General features: G+C 39.5%; 1 long non-coding RNA gene and 1 pseudogene across 3 annotated transcripts in view; one reads left to right on the top strand and one right to left on the bottom strand.

The window, feature by feature from the left end:
• The window catches only part of LOC149123107 (uncharacterized), a 381,517-nt gene that overhangs the window by 232,071 nt on the left and 126,622 nt on the right, over positions 1-22,824 (top strand). The window lies entirely within an intron of this gene.
• LOC100343997 (small nuclear ribonucleoprotein-associated protein N pseudogene) lies at positions 6,769-7,307 on the bottom strand (annotated as a pseudogene).

Below are 22,824 nucleotides of genomic sequence, written 5' to 3'. Positions count from 1 at the left end.
AGTTAGGGCAGGAAAAATGAGGAGACGATACCCCATCTCCTTATTTGTTGGCTGTGCAACCTGGTGAAAGCTCTGTCTCCTGTTTTCTTCTAAGCCTTGGATCCAAGAATGTGACATCTTCTTCTTCATCATTGATCCCATCACACTAAACTGTTGAATTGCTTACCTAGAGACAATAAAGGAAGGACATCTCAGAATAGCGTCAGCCCCTGAGTCTGTATGGAGCTTGAAACTGCAGGTGGAATTTGTATGCCATACATCACAGATCTAGTACACAAAATGATAGAACAGTCCACATGTACTTCACCAAGTGTGAATACATGAGCAGCTTATTGAAAGTATCCATCAGGACAGTAGAGCTCCACCAGAAATTGCTCATTTGTTAAGTTAACCTGGATGTTTGTTAAACGCATGCGGATTTCAACCTACAAACACAGAGTTTGAATATGTGATTTCTTTTAAACATGAACTATTATAAACTTGGTTTCACAATGCATTCTTGGGTACTTTATTCTTTTAGTCATAAGGTCAGTGTTCTTTTTATGTTAATTGACTGTCTCTGAAAGATTAAGTTGTTTCACATAACAAGTGCTCTTAAAGTGCAATTAAATTGTTTCAATATAACAAGTTAACTATTCCTTGAAGTTTATCTGTGAAGTTGATAAATGCATCTTGTGTATTTCTTCTAGGATGTTGATAAGATACTGATATTGTTGGCCTCTCTTAGCATATTTTCATTAGTCAGCCCCATTTACATGTAATTGTTCAATTAGAGACCTGCCTAGCCACATTTTCTGCAAATCCATATTTTTCCATGTTATCTGAAGATGGTTTCTGCATCCATAAGCTATCAGTGTCACACACCTGTTTGTTATGTAAAACCATTAATTTGATAGGACTTGTTTCTAATGAATTCCGACTGCTTTACAGCGGCCACCACTTTCCATAGCTGGCAATACATCATTTGTTGGATAGCTTATTAATAGATTTTTCTGGAAGAATGAAGTAGACTTGATGTGTTGATGTCTTGCATTCAGACAACGTGAAGCATTTTGTCTTTAATCTTTAGGAAGCATTTTTATTCTTTATCTTTTTTCACAAATTAAAATTAGTGGGTTTGGGAACCCACTCACAAGGTGTTTTAATGCTATGAATTAGTAATATGAGTTAGTAACATAATTATCTGGGGGTGGAAACAAATGAGGTGTTCTTTCCATGTGGGTCTTCTTTCTTTTTTAAATATGGGAAAAATCAAAGCACAAGAAATACAATTACATAATCTTACTATGTCAGATTGTGATTGCATTCAATGCTAATAGAAACCTGGAAAACTGGTGTAAATATGAATTTTGATTATTTAAAGAATTTTTATTAATATAAAGATGACAGATTTAATCGATTTCAGATACAATTCTAAGATGATAACCATACCTGCCTCCTTCCTCAAGCCCCTTCAAACCTTCTTCCTTCTTTTCCTTTTTTCCTTTCCTTTTGCAATAACATCTTTTTTGTATTTCATCTATACAGATTTAAGAGCACAAAGATACTTCCCACCTTACCCTACTGTCCCTCTCTTTCATCCTCCCACATGCTGCTTTTCTTATTTTAATTTTTACAGCCCATGAGAGTATTTCAGGCATGGAAAGCCAAGACACTCTGGGGGAAAAAAAAACAAAACCTAAATGAAAGATCTCCACGAGTGAGATCCCAGTAGAAAGAACGGGTCATCAAAGAAGGAGGTACCTTTCTCTGAAGGGAGGAGAGAACTTCCACTTTGACCATGGCCTTGTCTAAAAATTACCAGAGTCAGTGAACTCAGGGGGCTTCCATAGCCTTGGCAGCTCATGACAAGAGCCTAGGGTGATTACTGATGCCAGAAACAAGAGTGTCAATTTGTTAAGTCAACAACAGGAGTCACTGTGCACTTACTCCTCATGTAGGATCTTTGTCCTTAGTGTGCTGTACATTGAGATTTAATGCTATAACTAGTACTCAAACAGTATTTTTCACTTTATGTTTCTGTGTGGGAGCAAACTGTTGAAATCTTTACTTAATGTATGCTAAACTGATCTTCTGTATATAAAGAGAATTGAAAATGAATCTTGATGTGAATGGAAGGGGAGAGGGAGTGGGAAAGGGGGGGGTGTGGGTGGGAGGGACGTTATGGTGGGGAAGCCATTGTAATCCATAAGCTGTACTTTGGAAATTTATATTCATTAAATAAAAGTTTAAAAAAAAGTAAAAAATTTTTTACAGTGATAAACTTTTAATTTTCTTTATAATCACAAGCTCAACTCCCCACTAAATAAAGAATTCCACAAATAGTAAGTAGAAATACCGCTGTTCCTCAAGCGTGCAGACAAAGGCTATAAACAATAATAAAATCTCAAAATGTCAGTTTTTCTCATGCACGTCATTTTTAGATATTTTAGTGAAACCTCTAGGCAGGGCAACCTATAGCTGACAGGCATATCTGTACTACTATCAGGGACATTGGTTCCCTCTGCCATTTAGCTCATTTGCTACTGGCAAGGTGGCTGCTTCTTGAATGTAGATCCCAAGGGAGGAGGAAATGTATGCACTCACTTTCTAGTATATGCTAAGAACGAATACATTGACACGGTATAATCTTGCAGCAGGGTTATACACATTGCTCTTCACAAATGACACATGGAGGCTCAGTTTCCCAACTTACACAGCTGGTGAGGCAGAAAATCTAAGTTTGAATTATGCACTTCCCGAATGCTCAGGTTCACACTCTTACTGTAATTTTCCTGGTAATGACTTAGAGTAGGTTTGTGTATATGGATAGGACTTACTTTTAATAGACACCGAAGTTCTTCTTAACACAAGATCCAAATTTGGGTGTCTTGTGTGACTCCCATCTCTTCTCCTTCATTACTGGTATTGGTCCTCCCCTAGAGCAACACCTTACGTGGTGTCATGGTGTGGTCTAGGAATCGCCTCTATTAGGTCCGTGTGGAGGTGGTGGTGATGAGAAAGATTGTTAATATTTCTTGGACTGAGTCCCAGATCTGGCAAATCAGACTCTGGGGGTTAGGTTCCTTGAAAATGCATTTTTAATAAGCCAGACAAGTGAATGTCATGACCATTAAACTTTCAGAAGCACTGTGCTAGACGATAATTTTCTGCTGAGGGAAAATTTATTCTCTGAGCTGCAGCTGTTTCCAGGTCATGAAGTGCTTTGGGTGAAATTAAGCAGGTGTGTCTTTGGGTCTTATAGCAAAGGATTTCTTGTCTGTGCTGTGGGAAGTGGCCCCACAGCTCCTCAGAGCCACGAGGAAGTGATTCACATAAGCAAGTGCACTTGGAGAGACTGTTTTCTTTGTCCAGGCTGACATGGTGGGCTCCAGAGCCAGTTTGTCTGGGTTCAATCCCAGGTCCACTACTGAATCAGCTGTCACACGTTGGGCAATTAGTACACCCCTCTGTATCTCAATTTACCTATCTGTAAAATGAGAACAGTAGTCACACTTCCCTTGTGATTTAGAATATAAGAGGTTCATGGTGCCAAGCAGAGACAGCAGCATCTGGTACAAACTCTCAGTCGTCAGTGTTAGGTATTCATGAGGATATTATGATGTTCTGGGTGGAGTTCTAATAGCTCTGTGCATAGAGTGTCTGGACCTGAATGTATGGTTACCAATCTCTCTTGTACCTGGTATTCTTTTTTTTTTTTCATAATAAAAAGAAGCGTGTGTATGTGTGTGTGTGTGTATAAGGAAAGTTTATTCATGCAGAGGCATCTTAAGGCTGGCACAACAGCATATGCTGTTACACTTCATTAAAGGCAAGGAATGCAGTTTGTTGAGCATCTCTTCCAGACCGCTACTGTAGCAGAGTTCCTATCAGATTAGTTAGCTGATTCTTTAGCCCCCTTCTTGGGCAAGTAGGAGGCTCATGATATTTCTGAATCTCAGCTCTTAACTAAAGAAGACTTGATAGAATTTCTGTTTCAGAGGAAAGTTGAGAGAGTAATTCATCTATGCAGCAATTTTAATCTCTCAGGAGGAAGAACCATGTTAAGACATGATCATTGCAGCCTGTAGTTTATGTAATGACTATCCCTGAAGATTCTACTTCTTCCTTTTGGAACAGGTACAGTAATCAAAAACTCAGGAAGGTACATTTATCTGCAGGTGGAAGTCACTGTAATGTATGGGCAGAAGTAATGCACTTGACAACTTGGGTCCTGCGATTTGATGAGACAGAAGACAGAATTTAAATATCTGCTTAGATGTGCTAAGGGGACAGTTGCTCTTGGTTTGACACTACAGAAAGGTGAATATAAGCAATCTATTATGGCTGTAAGGAAGGAATGATAGGTGAATACTCTATTGTGGAGTGGAATATTTCCCACCAGGAGTTTAATCCCTTCCCCATCTATACCATTCATTATTTTTAAAAAAGATTTATTTATTTATTAGAAAGGCAGAATTGCAGAGAAGCAGAGGCAGAGAGAGATAGAGAGGTCTTCTATCTGATGGTTCCCTCCCCAGATGGCCTCAATAGTCAGAGCTGTGCCAATCTGAAGCCAGGAGCCAGGAATTTCTTCTGGCTCTCCCATGAGAGGGCAGGGGCCCAAGCACTTGGGCCATCTTCTGCTGCTTTCCCAGGGCATAGTAGAGAGCTGGGTTGGAAATGGAGCATCCAGGACTTGAACCGACACACATATGAGATGCTGGCATTGCAGGTGGCAGCTTTACCCACTATGTCACAGCACTGGCTCTGCATACAACTATTGTGTGGTTTTACTTAGACTTATCTGTCGATAGCTGCTTATATAAGCCTCTGTGCTACTCTGAGGGTTGGATTGAGAAGCATCATGAAGAAATAATTTCTGCATTGCTCTTTGTAATAACTTTTATAAAATTATTTTTTAATTTATTTGACAGAGTTAGTGAGAGACAGAGACAGAGAGAAAGGTCTTCCTTCCATTGGTTCACTCCCCAAAAGGCTGCCATGGCCGGCGCTGCGCTGATCTGAAGCCAGGAGCCAGGTGCTTCCTCCTGGTCTCCCATGCGGGTGCAGGAGTCCAAGCACCTGGGTCATCTTCCACTGCCCTTCTGGGCTGCAGCAGAGAGCTGGACTGGAAAAGGAGCAACTGGGACTAGAACCTGGTGCCCATATGGGATGCTGGCGCAGCAGGCAGAGGATTAACCAAGTGAGCCATGGCGCCAGCCGCTGTAATGAGTTTTATTTCCTCTCAGCTCCCATGCACTCCTAATCTTGGAGGTGGGGTAGGTAGGTACTTTCTCTTGCTCATTACTAGTGGTGGTTCAGTTGTTGTTCCGCTCCACTCCTCCTTCCAGGTCTTTAGAAGCACTTCACTGCCCAGCTCTCCCTGCTGGGGTCTTTTATGAATCTGTCATTCTCCCATATACTTGGTTTTTGTTTAGCACCTGGTTTATTCTTTCATTCACTGTGGTTTCCATTACTGCTCTTGAGCACTGCAATATCCATGGGGCAATCTGTCAGCCATCTTGGCCTCTCAATTCTCTCCACTGTTTATTTATATTGGTACTGTCTGCACCACATCTCAGCTGTTCTGCTCATTGTCGTATCAGTTGAAAGCATCCAGTTCTGGCTTCATGTTCTGTTTTTCCACTTTCCTCTCTAGGATGAGCTGTCCAATAATTCTATTACCCACAGTGTTCTACAATTGACCTTGCCACTTTTTATTCTTCACCAGTTCTCTCAGAGGACTTTCTTCCCTTTTTATTCAGCTTAGATTCCATTTTCTGTTACCCTGTAATGATTTTGCATCTCTACTAAATTCCATTCTATTAAATTCTTTTTAGACCTTCTCTTCCTTGTTTGCCCCTCAATTTCACACTTGCACCTACACACCAGAATTCACCTGGCAAAAGACTTTACAACTAAGCAGGCTAGTCTTAAAATAAATAAGCAAGTGTTAATCCTGACTTCAGTGTTGGGTTTCAGTGCAATCCTATTGCATTTCTTTTGTCATTCACTTTATGTATCTATCCCTAAAAACAATCTCAAACCTCTTCTGTTTTTATCTCTAATATCCCTTCTCTCTCCTCACCCTCAGTTGGTGATCTTACTTCACGAAGAAAGTAAAAGTACTAGAAGAGAATTCCATAGACTCCTAAGCACAAAGTCTACCAGCACGAATGCTTTCATATCCTCACAGTGTACTTCCATCCAGTTTTCCTCTCTAAATCCAGCTGCCAAGTCTCATTTTTAAATATCCCTTTGGATTTGTTTTCAGCTATTATTAATGCAAAAAGAGGGAACAAAAAGCTCACAAATACTCTGCATGATTTCTTTTTCTTTTTTTTTTTTTTTTTGACAGGGTGAGTTAGACAGTGAGAGAGAGAGAGACAGAGAGAAAGGTCTTCCTTCTGTTGGTTCACCCCCCCAAATGGCCACCACAACCGGTGCACTGCGCCAATCCGAAGCCAGGAGCCAGGTGCTTCCTCCTGGTCTCCCATGTGGGTGCAGGGCCCAAGGACCTGGGCCATCCTCCACTGCCTTCCTGGGCCACAGCAGAGAGCTGGACTGGAAGAGGAGCAACCGGGACAGAATCCAGCGCCCCAACCAGGACTAGAACCCAGGGTGCTGGCGCTGCAGGCAGAGGATTAGCCAAGTGAGCCGCAGCACAGGCGATACTCTGCACAATTTCAAAAGATGCATTACAGAAAAAGGGACTGACAGATCAGCAGTACTGATGTCCCTTGAGCAGGGTGGAGCCCAGCTGCGGCACGCACGGGTGTTCTCATATCAATTGGGGATATCATGATTTCTGGAGGCGAGCAGGAGCCCCCATCCTGTTGGGTACTGTGTTGGGGCTTCAGTAGCTGCTACAGTGCCTCTTCCCAGAGGAGTCATTACTTGTTGTGATTATGATGTCCCCCCACCCCCAGTTCCTTGGCCTGGGCCTGCAAATCCAGCAGGATCATGGGAAATTGAGACCCCAGCTGATAGTCCTCTGCCAGCCACTCTACCAACCCCAGGGCCTCCTGCAGTTCCAGAAACTTGTGCCTGAGCAATGCCAATGTCTTTGGGAGGTGGCCCTTCAATAGTCATGGATATAGTTCTCCCCATGCAGCAACACCAGATCCAAAACCCACTTTATTTCATGCTCTGGTTGCTTCGCTTTCTTTGGCTTTATGTTCCTGGACTCATCACCCTCAAGAGGATAAAACTCATGTGCTTATAGAAAGCCTTAGAGGTGCCAGTGGAGACTTGGCCATCTTGTGGGCTACATCTCACTCTATAGCAAAAGTGCTCAGCATCTTTCCATTCTTGCCCACAGTCATGACTGCTGTTCCATCAAATCCAATGTCCGCAATAAAATTTCAGGACGCTGAAGATCTAAGGGAAGGCGATAGAATAAGGTATGATGTCAGTCTCTCCTAGAAACAATCCAAGCAGGGCAGAAGCAGTAGATGGAACCATTCTTTCTTACCTGCTTAAGGGCTAAGTTGGCATCTACTCTGAGAATTTATCCTCTCATTCTCACCAATGTAAAAGCATATAATAACATTTCCTGTATAAAAAATACTTAATTCTGTTGAAAGAGCAACAAAGAAGGAGAAAGGTAGGGAAGTAGTGAGGGAAATCTTCCATCTGCTGATTCACTGCCCAGATAGCTACAACAGCTATGCTGGGGCGGGATGATGCCAGGAGCTAGGAACTGCACTGAAGTCTCCAATGTGGGTGGCAGGAGTGCAAGGACTTGGGCCATCATCTGCTGCCTTTGCAGGCACATTAGCAGGAAAGTGAACTGGAAGCAGAGCAAATGAGACTCCAACAAGGACCAGATACTGTCCATTGCAGCAGCTTAACCCACTGTGCCACAGGCTGGCCCCTGAAAGTCTTTTCTATTTGACGCCCCCTTACCCCCCCCCACCTCAACACACACACACACACATTTTAGTAACCACCCAGTTTCTTTGTTTCTTTACAAACATTGTAGAGTTGCTTATAGGTACCACTTTTAAAAAATATTTATTTATTTGAAACTCAGAGTTAAAGAGAGAGGAGAGAAAGAGAAATCTTCCATCTGCTGCTTCACTCTCCAAGTGGCTGCAGTGGCCAGAGTTGAGCCAGACCAAAGCCAGGAGCTTCATCCAAGTCTCACTTGCGGGAAGCAGGGGCCCAAGTACTTGGGGGCATCTTCTACTGCTTTTCCTAGGCCATTAACAGGGAGCTGGAGCAGCCATAACAGGAACTGGTGCCCATATGGGATGCTGGTATCACAGGTGGTGACTTTACCTGCTATGCCACAATGCTGGCCCCTATAGCTATTATTTGTATTTCCAAGTCTCTCAAATGCATAAATTGAATCAGTCTGCATCCTACTGAAACCATTCACAGTTACGAATGGTCTCTTGGTTACCAAATCAAATGCTTTTCAGTTCTCATTTAAGTATTCATTTTCATCTACGTGGAAGGCAGAAAAAAAGAGATCTTCAGTTGGCTGTTTCACTCTCCAGCTGCCTGCTAGAGCTTCCATCTGGGTTTCCCACGTGGGTGGCAGGGGTCTAGGCACTTGAGCCATCATCTGCTGCCTCCTAGGTTGCATTATCAGGAAGCTGGCTGGGAAGTGCTGCTGCCAGGACTCAAATAGGTGCTCTGCTATGGGCTGCAAGCATCCCAAGTGGTGGCTGAAGAGCTGTGCCGAAGCACCCACCTCTGAGTTTTCTTCTGCAGTTCATCATTTAGCATTATCTGACACAGCTGAGCAACCCCACCAAGACAAATTCTTTCTCCCCTCAGGTGTCAGAACCAAACCGTTTTCTCTTGGCTTCTGGTATTCTAGCGTCTCTTGAAGGTGTACTTACCTTATCAGCTACCTCATGGCATCCCTTTGCTGAATCCTCCTCATACCCCAATCTCTAAGTTTTGGAATGTAAAATACCAAATAAAAGAATTTGAGATTGTACAATATGCATAGTTTTATGTCACTTTGTAAAAATTGTGTTACCTACCATTGCAGTAAATTTACAGAACTATTCTATCCTTACTGAGATCAGACTATCACCCTCGACATACCTGAGCCCTGGCAACAGCTAACCTGTTTTCTATCTGTGTAATTTGGCTGTGTCAACAGTGTTATATAAATGGGATGACATGGTACATGACTATTTGCATTTTTCCACTTAATCAAATGTTCTTTTTTTTTTAACTTTTATTTAATGAATATAAATTTCCAAAGTACGATTTATGGATTACAATGGCTTCCCCCACATACCGTCCCTCCCACCCACAACCCTCCCCTTTCCCACTCCCTCTCCCCTTCCATTCACATCAAGATTCATTTTCAATTCTCTTAATATACAGAAGATCAGCTTAGTATACATTAAGTAAGGATTTCAACAGTTTGCTGCCACACAGAAACATAAAGTGAAAAATAATAGATGATTTTTTTAAATGATGATGAAATCAGATCAGACCTATTGTCATGTTTAATCCCAGTGAGAGTCAAGTTGGGAGTTGATAGTTTCTTTTCTTTCTTTTTTTTTTTTTTACAGAGGATCAGTTTAGTATGCATTAAGTAAAGATTTCAACAGTTTGCACCCCCATAGAAACACAAAGTGAAATATATTGTTTGAGTACTCGTTATAGCATTAAATCTCAATGTACAGCACATTAAGGACAGAGATCCTACATGAGGAGTAAGTGCACAGTGACTCCTGTTGTTGACTTTACCAATTGACACTCCTGTCTATGGCATCAGTAATCTCCCTATGCTCCAGTCATGAGTTTCCAAGGCTATGGAAGCCCTCTGAGTTCTCCGATTCTTATCTTGTTTAGACAAGGTCATAGGTAAAGTGGAGGTTCTCTCCTCCCTTCAGAGAAAGGTACCTCCTTCTTTGAAGACCTGTTCTTTCCACTGAGATCTCACTCACAGAGATCTTTTGCCAGAGTGTCTTGGCTTTCCATGCCTGAAATACTCTCATGGGCTTTTCAGCCAGATTGGAATGCCTTTAGGGCTGATTCTGAGGCCAGAGTGCTATTTAGGACATCTGCCATTCTATGAGTCTGCTGAGTATCTCACTTCCCATGAACATAGATGCAAAAATCCTCAATAAAATTCTCACCAATAGAATGCAACAACACATCAGAAAGATCATCCACCCAGACCAAGTGGGATTTATCCCTGGTATGCAGGGATGGTTTAATGTGTGCAAGACAATCAATGTGATACACCACATTAACAGACTGCAGAAGAAAAACCATATGATTATCTCAATAGATGCCGAGAAAGCATTTGATAAAATACAACACCCGTTCATGATGAAAACTCTAAGCAAACTGGGTTTGGAAGGAACATTCCTCAATACAATCAAAGCAATCTATGAAAAACCCACAGCCAACATCCTATTGAATGGGGAAAGTTGGAAGCATTCCCACTGAGATCTGGTACCAGACAGGGATGTCCACTCTCACCACTGCTATTCAATATAGTTCTGGAGGTTCTAGCCAGAGCTATTAGGCAAGAAAAAGAAATTAAAGGGATACAAATTGGGAAGGAAGAACTCAAACTATCCCTCTTTGCAGATGACATGATTCTTTATTTAGGGGACCCAAAGAACTCTACTAAGAGACTATTGGAACTCATAGAAGAGTTTGGCAAAGTAGCAGGGTATAAAATCAATGCACAAAAATCAACAGCCTTTGTATGCACAGACAATGCCATGGCTGAGGAAGAACTTCTAAGATCAATCCCATTCACAATAGCTACAAAAACAATCAAATACCTTGGAATAAACTTAACCAAGGACGTTAAAGATCTCTACGATGAAAATTACAAAACCTTAAAGAAAGAAATAAAGAGGATACCAAAAAATGGAAAAATCTTCCATGCTCATGGATTGGAAGAATCAATATCATCAAAATGTCCATTCTCCCAAAAGCAATTTATAGATTCAATGCAATCCCAATCAAGATACCGAAGACCTTCTTCTCAGATCTAGAAAAAATGATGCTGAAATTCATATGGAGGCACAAGAGACCTCGAATAGCTAAAGCAATCTTGTACAACAAAAACAAAGCCAGAGGCATCACAATACCAGATTTCAGGACATACTACAGGGCAGTTGTAATCAAAACAGCATGGTACTGGTACAGAAACAGATGGATAGACCAATGGAACAGAATTGAAACACCAGAAATCAACCCAAACATCTACAGCCAACTTATATTTGATCAAGGATCTAAAACTAATTCCTGGAGCAAGGACAGTCTATTCAATAAATGGTGCTGGGAAAATTGGATTTCCACGTGCAGAATCATGAAGCAAGACCCCTACCTTACACCTTACACAAAAATCCACTCAACATGGATTAAAGACCTAAATCTATGACCTGACACCATCAAGTTACTAGAGAACACTGGAGAAACCCTTCAAGATATTGGCACAGGCAAAGAATTTCTGGAAAAGACCCGGGAGGCACAGGCAGTCAAAGCCAAAATCAACTATTGGGATTGCATCAAATTGAGAAGTTTCTGTACTGCAAAAGAAACAGTCAGGAGAGTGAAGAGACAACCAACAGAATGGGAAAAAATATTTGCAAACTATGCAACAGATAAAGGGTTAATAACCAGAATCTACAAAGAGATCAAGAAACTCCACAAAAACAAAACCAACAACCCACTTAAGAGATGGGCCAAGGACCTCAATAGACATTTTTCAAAAGAGGAAATCCAAATGGCCAACAGGCACATGAAAAAATGTTCAAGGTCATTAGGAATCAGGGAAATGCAAATCAAAACCACAATGAGGTTTCACCTCACCCCAGTTAGAATGGCTCACATGCAGAAATCTACCAACAACAGATGCTGGCGAGGATGTGGGGAAAAAGGGACACTAACCCACTGTTGGTGGGAATGCAAACTGGTGAAGCCACTATGGAAGTCAGTCTGGAGATTCCTCAGAAACCTGAAGATAACCCTACCGTTCGACCCAGCCATCCCACTCCTTGGAATTTACCCAAAGGAAATGAAATTGGCAAACAAACAAGCTGTCTGCACATTATTGTTTATTGCAGCTCAATTCACAATAGCTAAGACCTGGAACCAACCTAAATGCCCATCAACAGTAGACTGGATAAAGAAATTATGGGATATGTACTCTTTAGAATACTATACCGCAGTAAGAAACAACGAAATCCAGTCATTTGCAACAAAATGGAGGAATCTGGAACACATCATGCTGAGTGAAATAAGCCAATCCCAAAGGGACAAATACCATATGTTCTCCCTGATCAGTGACAACTGACTGAACACCAAAAAGGAAACCTGTTGAAGTGAAATGGACACTATGAGAAACGGTGACTTGATCAGCATAGCCCTGACGGTTAATGAACAACTTAATACATTATCCCTCTTAGTAGTTTTTTTGTCTGTTCTACTTAATATGACTGGTTTAATTCTGTAATTAATACACAGTTATTCTTAAGTGTTGAAAATTAACTGAAATGTGATCCCTGTTAAACATAAGAGTGGGAATAAGAGAGGGAAGAGATGTATAATTTGGGACATGCTCAAGCTGACTTGCCCCAAATGGTAGAGTTAGAAACATACCAGGGGATTCCAATTCAATCCCATCAAGGTGGCATGTACCAATGCCATCTCACTAGTCCAAGTGATCAATTTCAGTTCACAATTGATCATAATGAAAGGACTAAGAGTCAAAGGGAGCACATAAACAAGTCTAGTACCTGTTAACACTAACCTATAGAATAAATAAAGGGGAGAGTGATCCAACATGGGAAGTGAGATACTCAGCAGATTCATAGAATGGCAGATGTCCTAAATAGCACTCTGGCCTCAAATGTTCTTGTGATACATCTAAGTTGTGCGTATTAATTGCTGGTTCATTTTTATTGAAGAACAGTGATCTACCAGAACTTGTTTAGCCACTTACCCACTGAGAGACTTTGCCTCTCTCTTTTTTAAAAGGAAAGTTTTATCTATTGTCATTTGAAAGGCAGAGATGCAAAGAAACAGTCATAGAATTCCCATCTGCTGGTTTATTTTCCAAATGCTCACAAGGGAGCTGTGGCTGGGCCAGACTGAAGTCAGGAGCCAAGCCAGTAACTTCATCTGGGTCTCTACTTGGATGGCAGGGATTCCACTGCTTGAGCCATCATCTCTTGCCTCCCGGGGTGTGCATTAGCAAGAGAGGATTTGGGAACAGAGGAGGACTTGTCCCTACACTTTCCCATATGGGATGCTAGCAGCTCAAATGGCACCTTAACCGCTAGGCCTGTTGCCTGCCTTTCCCTTGTTTTCTGACATTTACAATTGCGTAAATATTCTGTACACTCACTTGGTTGATTTGCAAATGTGTGTCTGGTTTTTAGAGAAACTGATAATTCTTTCCAAAAGTGGTTGAACATTTTCCACTCCAAGCAGTGGTGTATAAGGAGTCAAGTTTCCCCACGTCCTCTGCAGCACTTGGTGTTGTCTCCTTTTTTTCATTATTTAAGAGGTAGAGTTACAGACAGAGAGAGGGAAAAACAGAGAAAGGTCTTCCATCTGCTGGTTCATTCCCCAATTGGCTGCAACAGCCAGAGCTGTGCTGCTCCGAAGACAGGAGCCAGGATCTTCTTTTGGATCTTCTGCACGGGTATAGGGGCCCAAGCACTTGGAACATCTTCCACTGCTTTCCCAGGCCAGCAGCTGGATTGAAAGTGGAGCTGATGGGACATCAGCTGGTGCCTGTTTGGGATGCCAGTGCCGCAGGTGGAGGCTTAGCCCACTATGCCACAGTGCCTACCCCTGGGTATTATCTTTTTTTAAATACTTCTTTTCTGTCCATTCTGATAGGTGCACAGTGACGTCTCATCATGGCCTTAAAATGCTTTTCCCTGACGGTTAGTGATGCTGAGCACCCTTTCGTGAGCTCACATGCCATTTGTGTATGCCCTTCCGTGGACTATCATTTGCCCTTGGCACATTTTATCATTACACTGCTTTATTTTTTGCTGTTGTGTCTTATGAGTTATTTGTATAGATTTGGGTTCTTTGTCAGGTAAGCGGTTTTCAAATCATTTTGTGCAGTCTGTATCCGTTCTTCATTCTTTTGTAATTAGAGTGACATTTTAAGCATATGATTTGATTGTATCTCATGCCCAGGACCTCTCCTCCTTTCTCTGCCTTGGGCACTTTTCCTGTGTAATTACTTGTGTCACTTCTTCACTTTGCTTAGGTTTCTGTTGAAATATTTCTGGCATAGAGGAGATTTCTTTGCCAAATACATTCCTGTCCTTTGCTCTCTTTTATTTCTCTCTAGCACTTGTCCCATCTGACATTGCTTCTTTCAGTAGAACGCAGTATTTTTTAGGTCACGTGCTTTTCCTGTTTGCCCACTGCTTAACTTCAGCCCCTGGAAAGTGACTGGCATCACTACAGCATTACCAGTTATTTGTAGATTAAGTGAAAGCATTTCTCTGATCTGTTGTCAGAATCCTCAGTGTTGACCACTTACCCCACAAAAGTTTGTCACATGCAATAAAATAAATTACTTTGAGAAAAATGTCCATCTTTCCTGAAGAACTGATATGATCAGATCCGGGGGGACCTGGTGACCATTTGAGGAAAATGTATGCTGGTTGTCGAGAAACCACACGGGATGTGTGAATCTTTGGAGGAGTGGTCTCTGCAAGTTACTACAATTGTGTGTGAAGGCAGAGGAGAAGGGGTATTAGCAACTGTACTCCTTATTTTTATGATTTTCAAAAATTTTAAACAAATACAAAAAATGTTTATAGGGTTCTGTCTTATGAGTTGGTGCATATGCACCAGGTGCAATGTACAATCAAGTTAAATGTATTTATCTCTGTAAACATTTGACATTTTTGAACAGGCATTTTTTTCAAAGTATAAAATACTAATGGCCAACAGACACATGAAAAAATGTTGAGGATCACTAGCCATCAGGGAAATGCAAAGAAAGTCAGAAATGAGGTACCACCTGACTCCAGTTAGAATGGCTATTATCTAGGGCCGGCGCCGCGGCTCACTAGGCTAATCCTCCGCCTTGCGGCGCCGGCACACCGGGTTCTAGTCCCGGTCGGGGCGCCGGATTCTGTCCCAGTTGCCCCTCTTCCAGGCCAGCTCTCTGCTGTGGCCAGGGAGTGCAGTGGAGGATGGCCCAAGTGCTTGGGCCCTGCACCCCATGGGAGACCAGGATAAGTACCTGGCTCCTGCCATCGGATCAGCGCGGTGCGCCGGCCGCGCTGGCCATTGGAGGGTGAACCAACGGCAAAGGAAGACCTTTCTCTCTGTCTCTCTCTCTCACTGTCCACTCTGCTTGTCAAAAAAAAAAAAAAAAAGGCTATTATCTAAAAAGCAAAACTGATAAGTGCTGGTGAGGATTTAGTGTAAAAGGTACCCCAATACATTGTTGGTAGATATGCAAATAGCTTCAACCATTATGGCAAACAGTATAGAGATTCCTCCAAAAATGAAAAAAATAGATCTACTAAATGAACCAGCTATCCCACTCCCGGGAATATATCCTATGCAAGTGAAATCAGCACATGAAAGAGACACCTATACTCTCATGTATGTAGCTGCTCAATTCACAGTAGGTTAGATATGGAATCAACCAAGATATCCATCACTTGATGCCTGCATATAGAATATGTGGTATACACACATGATGAAATATTACTCAGTCACTAAAAGAGTAAAATTTTGACATTTGCAGCAAAATGGGTGAACTGGAGGTCATTATATAAAGTGCAATAAACCAGACCTAGAAAAAAAAAATCACGATTTCTCTCATTTGTTGAAGCTAATATTGGAGAGAATGTCAAAGTTGTGTGGCTGTCATATCATTTGGCATTCAGTTATAAATACTGCTTCATTGAATCATACCTGTAAATCACATTATACTCTTCTTGCCAATGGTTAAAAAAGGGGAAAGATCAGAATGGTGACAACTCTTTGAGTGCAAGTCAGGTTTTGTTTTTAATTTGGGTGTTGGTTATAAGTGTGTTCAGATGTCAAAATCTCATCTGTACACTGTATGTACACTGTATTTCAACAAAATGTTGGAAGACATTTAACACTTTTAGTCAAATCATTGAGAATCCGTTTAGTTTATTTTAGTAGAGAAATACACAGCACAATAACATTATCTAATGTGCAATAGGACTCCAGAACTTCTTACTCCCATTTAACTATAACTTAGTCCCTGTTAGTTAACTAATCCTAGTCCTTTGCACCCTACTTCTCTTCCAAGGCTGTGAGATAATATCTTTTTTCAGATTACAGATATGAATGAGAGAATGTGATAATTTCCTTTCTTTCTTTGGTTATTTTACTTAATAGGATGACTTCTAGTTCCATCGATGTTGTTGAAATAAAAATGTTTCTGTTTTTTTGTGGCTGAGTAGTATTCCCCTGTGTTTATGTACCATACTTTCTTTATCCACTCATCACTGGATGCACCCTTAGATTATTTCAGTTTCTTGGCTATTGTGAATAGTGCTGAAAGACACAAGGGAGTACAGATGCTTCTTTGAGATATTGATTTCATTTCCCTTGGATAGATATCCAAACATGGGATTGCTACATTATGTGGTAGTTACATTTTTAGTGTTTTTTTTTTTTTTTTTTTAGAAGATTGCAGATTCTGGTTATACTTATTTGTGTTCCCAACAACAGTGGGCAAAGGATTCTTTTTTCTCTACATACTTACTTAGTATTTTCTCTACATACTTACTTAGTATTTTTAATGTTTTATTATCTTGATGATAGCCAGTCTCATTAGAGTGAGATGATATCTCATTGTGGTTTTGATATGCGTTTGTCTCTATATTAGTCACCCTGGGCATTTTGTTGTGTTCTGATTGGCCGTTTGAGTAACTTACTTTGAGAAATGTCTGTATAATTCTCTTGCCTGTCTTTGAGTAGGTTTTTCTTTTCTGTTTTTTAAACTTTTATTTAGTAAATATAATTTTCCAAAGTACAGTTTATGGATTACAATGGCTTTTTCCCCCCATAACTTCCCTCCCACCCACGCCCCTCCCATCTCCCACTCCCTCTCCCATTCCATTCACATCAAGATTCATTTTTAATTATCTTTATATGCAGAAGATCAATTTAGTTTATATTAAGTAAAGATTTCATCAGTTTGCACCCACACAGAACATAAAGTGTAAAATACTGTTTGAGTACTAGTTATAGCATTAATTCACATTGGACAACACATTAAGGACAGAGATCCCACATAAGGAGTAAGTAGTTTTATAGATTCTGATAATTGATTCTTTGTTAGATGTATAACTTGTAGGAATTCTCTCCCATTCTGTAGTCTGTCTCTTCTCTCTTTGTATCATCTCCTTTGATGTGCAGAACATAATGCTAAATGAAATGAAGTAAACCAGACTCAAAAAGACAAATATCACGTTTTCTCTAATTTGTGGAAGTTAATATTTATAGTGAGTATAAAAATTGTGTGGATGTCCTATCATTTTGGATATGGTTATAAATAGTGCTTTACTGAGTCATACCATGTATTCTTTTATTTCATGCTCTAAAAATAGGGGGAATAGTCAGGACTCCTGGGGTACTAGTTATGCTTTCTTTTTAATTTAAGTGTTGGTTATCAGTGTGATCAGATAACAAAAACTCATCTCCACAGTTCTGTACATTTCTTGTTATATATACTGTATTTTTTCCAAAGATTTATTTCTTTATTTGAAAGAGTTACACAGAGAAAAGGAGAGGCAGAGAGAGAGAAAGAGGGAAACAGAGAGAGACAGAGAGAGAGAGAGGTCTTCCATCCACTGGTACACTCCCCAATTAGCCATCATGGCTGGAACTGCACCGATCTGAAGCCAGGAGCCAGGAGATTCTTCCAGGTCTCCCATGTGTGTGCAGGGTCCCAAGCCCTTGGGCCATCTCCTACTGCTTTCCCAGGCCATAGCATAGAGCTGGATCAGAAGTGGAGCAGCAGGGACTTGAACCAGTGTCCATATGGGATGCTGGCACCGCAGGTGGTGGTTTTACCTGCTACGCCACAGCACCGGCCCCGGTATATATACTGTATTTCAATAAAATGTTTAAATAAAAAATAAATAAAATGCTAAATTCCCATTAATCTATGTTTGCTCTTGTTTCTTAAACAATTGGGATGTGATGGCAAAATCCTTTCCCATTTCAATGTCCTCAACTGTCTCCACCATGCTTTCCTTTTAGTAGTTTCAAAGGCTCAGGTCTTACATTTATGTACCTAATAAGTTTTGAGTTGATATTTGTATGTGAGTCTAGTTTTGCTTTTCTGCTTGTGAATATCAATTTTCCAGCATCATTTATTGAAAAGACTTTTTCCCCATGCATATTCTTAGTTCCTTTGTCAAAAATCAGTTGTCTGTAGATATGTGAGCTTACTCTTGGCTCTCTGTTTTATTCCATTGGTCTGTTTGTTTTTTATGCCAGCTCTATGTTGTTTTAATTAATGTAGCTTTTGAATATTTTTTTCATATTAGGAAATGTAATGCCCCCTGCTTTGATCTTTTTACTTAAGATTACTTTGGCAACTTGGGATCTTTTGTAGTTCCATATACATTTTGATAGTGGTTTTATCTAATGCTGTGAAGAATGTATTTTGATAGAGATTGCATTGACTCAGTAAATTGCTTTGGATAGTATGCACATTTTAATTTTATTGCTTCCTCCAATGCATGAGCACAGGGTATCTTTCCATTTCTTTGTGGTCTCTTCAATTTTTTCCATCAATGATTTAGATCTTTTACCTCTTTGACTCAGTTTATTCCTAGATTTTTATTTTTGTATAATTATTTGAAATGCTATTGCTTTAATTCCTTTTAGATAATTGGCTATTGTTGTATAATAAACCTACTGAATTTTTCATGTTGACTTTGTATCTTGCAACTTTGCTGAATTTGTTTATTCATTTTGGTGGTTTTTCAGTGAAGTCTTTTGGCTTTTGTAGGCATAGCATCATCTGAAAATAGTGATAGGTTGACATCCTCTTTTCCAATTTTGGATGCTTTTGTTTTTTCTATGGCACAATTACTTTGGAGTAAATTAGCTGTACTATCCCAAGTGAATACAGGCATGCTTGCCTTGTTTAAGATCTTACAGAGAAAGCTTTCAGTTTTTCCCCATCCAGTATATTGGATTATAATATATAGACTTCATTATGCCAAGGTATGTTTCTGGTATATATTATTTGTTCATAGTTTTTGTCATAAAGGGTTACTGAATTATATCAAATCCTATTTCTTTTTTGTTAATATAAAGATAAAAGATTTCATGAATACAATTCTAAGAAGATAACTATAATGTCTTCCTTCCCTCATTCTGTCCCTAAATCCCCCTCCTTCCTTTCTTCTTGCTTTTTTCTTTTTAATTTTTGCCAACACATAATGCACCACTAACCATAATATTCAACAAGTAAAAAGTAGAAAGACCACAGTTTCATAGGAGTATACACAAGGGCTAAAAACAACAATGAAATCACAAAATGTTTCATTCCTATATATTTTTTGTATTCTATGTTAATTACTAAATATCAGAGAAAACATGATATTTGTCTTTTTGGGACTGGTGTATTTCACTGAGTATAATGGTTTCCTGTTGAATCCATTTTGTTGAGAAAGACACGATTTCATTATTTTGTATGGCTCAATAGCATTCCATAGACGATACATACCACAGTTATCAGTTGGTGGACATCTGGGTTGAATCCATATGTTAGTTATTGCAAATTGAGCTGCAATAAACATGGGGGGGGTAGAAATAACTTTCACATGCTGATTTCATTTCCATTGGATGAATTCCAAGGAGTGGGATGGCTGGATCATTTGGTAAATTTATTTTCAATGACTGAGTAAACCCATGCTGTCTTCCCTAATGGTTGCACTAGTTTACATTCCCACCAACAGTGGATTAGGGTACTTTCCCCCCACATCTTTGCCAGCATTTTTGTGTTTTGATTCATGGATGATAGTAAATCTAACTGGGGTAAGGTGAAACCTCATTGTGTTTTTTATTTGTGTTTCCCTGATGGTTAGTAATCCTGAACATTTTTCGTGAGTCTGTTGGCCATTTGTATTTATCCTTAAAAAATGCCTATTCATATCCTTTGCCCATTTATTAATTGCATTGTTTATTTTGTTGTTAAATTTCTTGAGCTCTTTATAGATTCCGGATATTAACCTTTATCAGTTTCATAGTTTGCAAATATTTTCTTCTATTGTGTTAGTTGCCTTTTCATTTTGTTGAGTGTCTCCTTTGCTGTGCTGAAGCTTCTTAACTGATGTAATCCCATTTGTCTATTTTTGCTTTTATTGCCTATGATTCTGGGATCTTTTCTTAGAAGCCTTTGCCTATACCAATGTCTTACAGACTTTTCCTGATGTTTTCCTCTAATAATTTGATGGTATCAGATGGTAGATTTAGATCCTTGACACATTTTGAGTTGATTTTTATGTAAGGTTAAAAGTAGGAGTCTTGTTTCATGCTTCTGTGTCTATGAATCCAATTTTCCCAGAATCATTTGTTGAAGAATCTGTCCTTGATACAGGGAGTGATTTTTACCTTCTTTGTCAAAGACTAGTTGATTGTGGATGTGTGGATTAATTTCTGGAGTTTCCATTCTGTTCCATTGGTCTATATGTCTATTGTGCCAGTACTATGCTGTTCTGATTAGAACTGTCCTGTACTATGTCTTAAAATCTGGCATTGTGATGTCTCTGGCTTTGTTTTTGTTGTTTAAGATTGCTTTAGTGATTTGGGGTCTCTTTTGTTTCTGTATGAACTTTAACATCATTTTTTTTCTAAGATTTGAGAAGAATGTCATTGGTGTTTTGATTGGGATCAAACTGAATCTGCAAATTGTTTTCAGCAGTATGGGCATTTTGGTGATATTCTTCCAATCCATGGACATGGAAGAATTTTCCTTTTTTTGTGTGTCTTATTCTATTTCTTTCTTTAATGTTTTGTAATTTTTGTCATAGAGATCTTTCACCTCCCTGGTTAAATTTATTCCAAGGTATTTACATTTTTTGTTGCTATTGTAAATGGGAGTGATCTTACAAGTTCTTTCTCAGTCATGGCATTGTCTGTGTATTCAGAGGCTACTGATTTCTGTTTGTTAATTTTACATCCTGTAACTTTACCTGACTCTCTTAGGAGTTCTAATAGTCTCTTAGTGGAGTCTTTTGGTTCCCTCCTATATATAGAATCATATCGTCTGCAAACAGGGATAATTTGACTGCTTCCTTTCCAATTTCTGTCCCTAATAGCTCTGGCTAAAACTTCCAGGTCTATAATGAATAGTGGTGGTTAAAAGTGAGAATCATTGTCTGGTTCCAGATCTTTCAAATCAAAGAGCAGTGGTGTTCCCAGAGCCAGCTGCCAAACTGGTAGGGGTTTGTTGGTGCTTCTCCTTGGCAAGGTTTGTCTGAGTATTGTGTTAGAGTGAGGGGGAAGGGAGAGATTCACTGGACTAAGTAGGTATCCTGTTCCCCTCTCCCTTCAGGCCAGTCTCAGAATTGGTGGGGACCATGGATTTATCCATCCTATCTAATCTCCCAGTTGCATGGGGGCTGTGGCAGTTTACTCAAGATGGTGTTTCCTCCCTGCTTGTTACCTGGTGGCTTGCTCCAAAAGGATGGCATCAGATGCCTTTTAAAATATTTATTGAGATGATAATATGACTTTGGCTCTTTGTTATGTGATGTGGTATACCACATTTATTGATTTTTAAATGTTGATCATTCTTGCATCTCTGAGATGAATCTCTCTTGATTGTGGCAAATAATCTTTTACTATGCTGTTGGGTTCAGTATTTTGAGGATTTTTATATCTATGTTAATCAAAGATACTGGTAACTTCCCTTTTATGTTGTATCATTGTCTGGCTTTGGTGTCATGGCAATGCTGGCCTCATAGGATGAATGGGAAAAAATTATGCCCTCTTCTGTTTTTTGCAATAATTTGAGAAGAATTGGTGTTATTTCTTTAAATGTTCAGTAGAAATCAGCAGTGAAGTCCTCTATTTGTTGACTTTTCTTAGATGGGAGACATTTAGTACTGGTTAATCTCACTACTGTTGAACTGTTCAGGTATTCTATTCATGATTCAATCTTGGTAACATGTGTATGTTTGCAAATTTGTCCATGTTTTCTATGTTATCAAATTTAATGTCTTATACTTGTTGATAATACTCTGTAACAATCCTTTCTGTTTTGGGAGTGTTAGCCATAATGGTTTTATGTATTTGAATTTTCTCTCAGTTTAATTGTCAATATTCATTTCATGAGGAAGTAGTTCTTTCATTGTTTAACTCTCTCTGTTATTGTGCTCTCTGTTTAGATTTTCTTCAACTGATAATGGTTTTGAATTGTTCTTTTTTTAAGCTCCTTGAGGTGTAGCAGGAAGTTGTTTTAGATATTATCACTTTTTTTTAAATGTAGGTATCAATTTCAACATACTTCCCTCTTAGGATTGCTTTGTTGTGTTCCATGGATTTTGATATTTTGTAATTCCATTTTTACTTGTTTCAAGAAATTTTGTAATTTCATTCTTAATTTCTTCCTTGATTTATTGGTTGTTTAGGAGTAAATTGCTTAATTTTCATGCATTTGTGTAGTTTCTAAAGTTTTTCTTGGTATGGATTTCTAGTTTTATTTAATTATTATGAGAAAAGATATTCAATATGATTTCTGTTTATGAAATTTGTTAACTTGTTTTGTGACCTACAATGTAAGTTTTCAAAGAGAATGTTCCATATGCACTTGCAAATAATTTGTATTCTGCAGCTGTGGGATAGAATGCTCTATAG

Source organism: Oryctolagus cuniculus, chromosome 12 (genome assembly GCF_051225735.1).
Source record: "Oryctolagus cuniculus isolate XC-2025 breed Fujian yellow rabbit chromosome 12, ASM5122573v1, whole genome shotgun sequence".
Lineage (NCBI taxonomy): Eukaryota > Metazoa > Chordata > Mammalia > Lagomorpha > Leporidae > Oryctolagus > Oryctolagus cuniculus.
The sequence above is the reverse complement of the archived record's forward strand: the minus strand, read 5'-3'. Positions and strand labels throughout refer to the sequence as shown.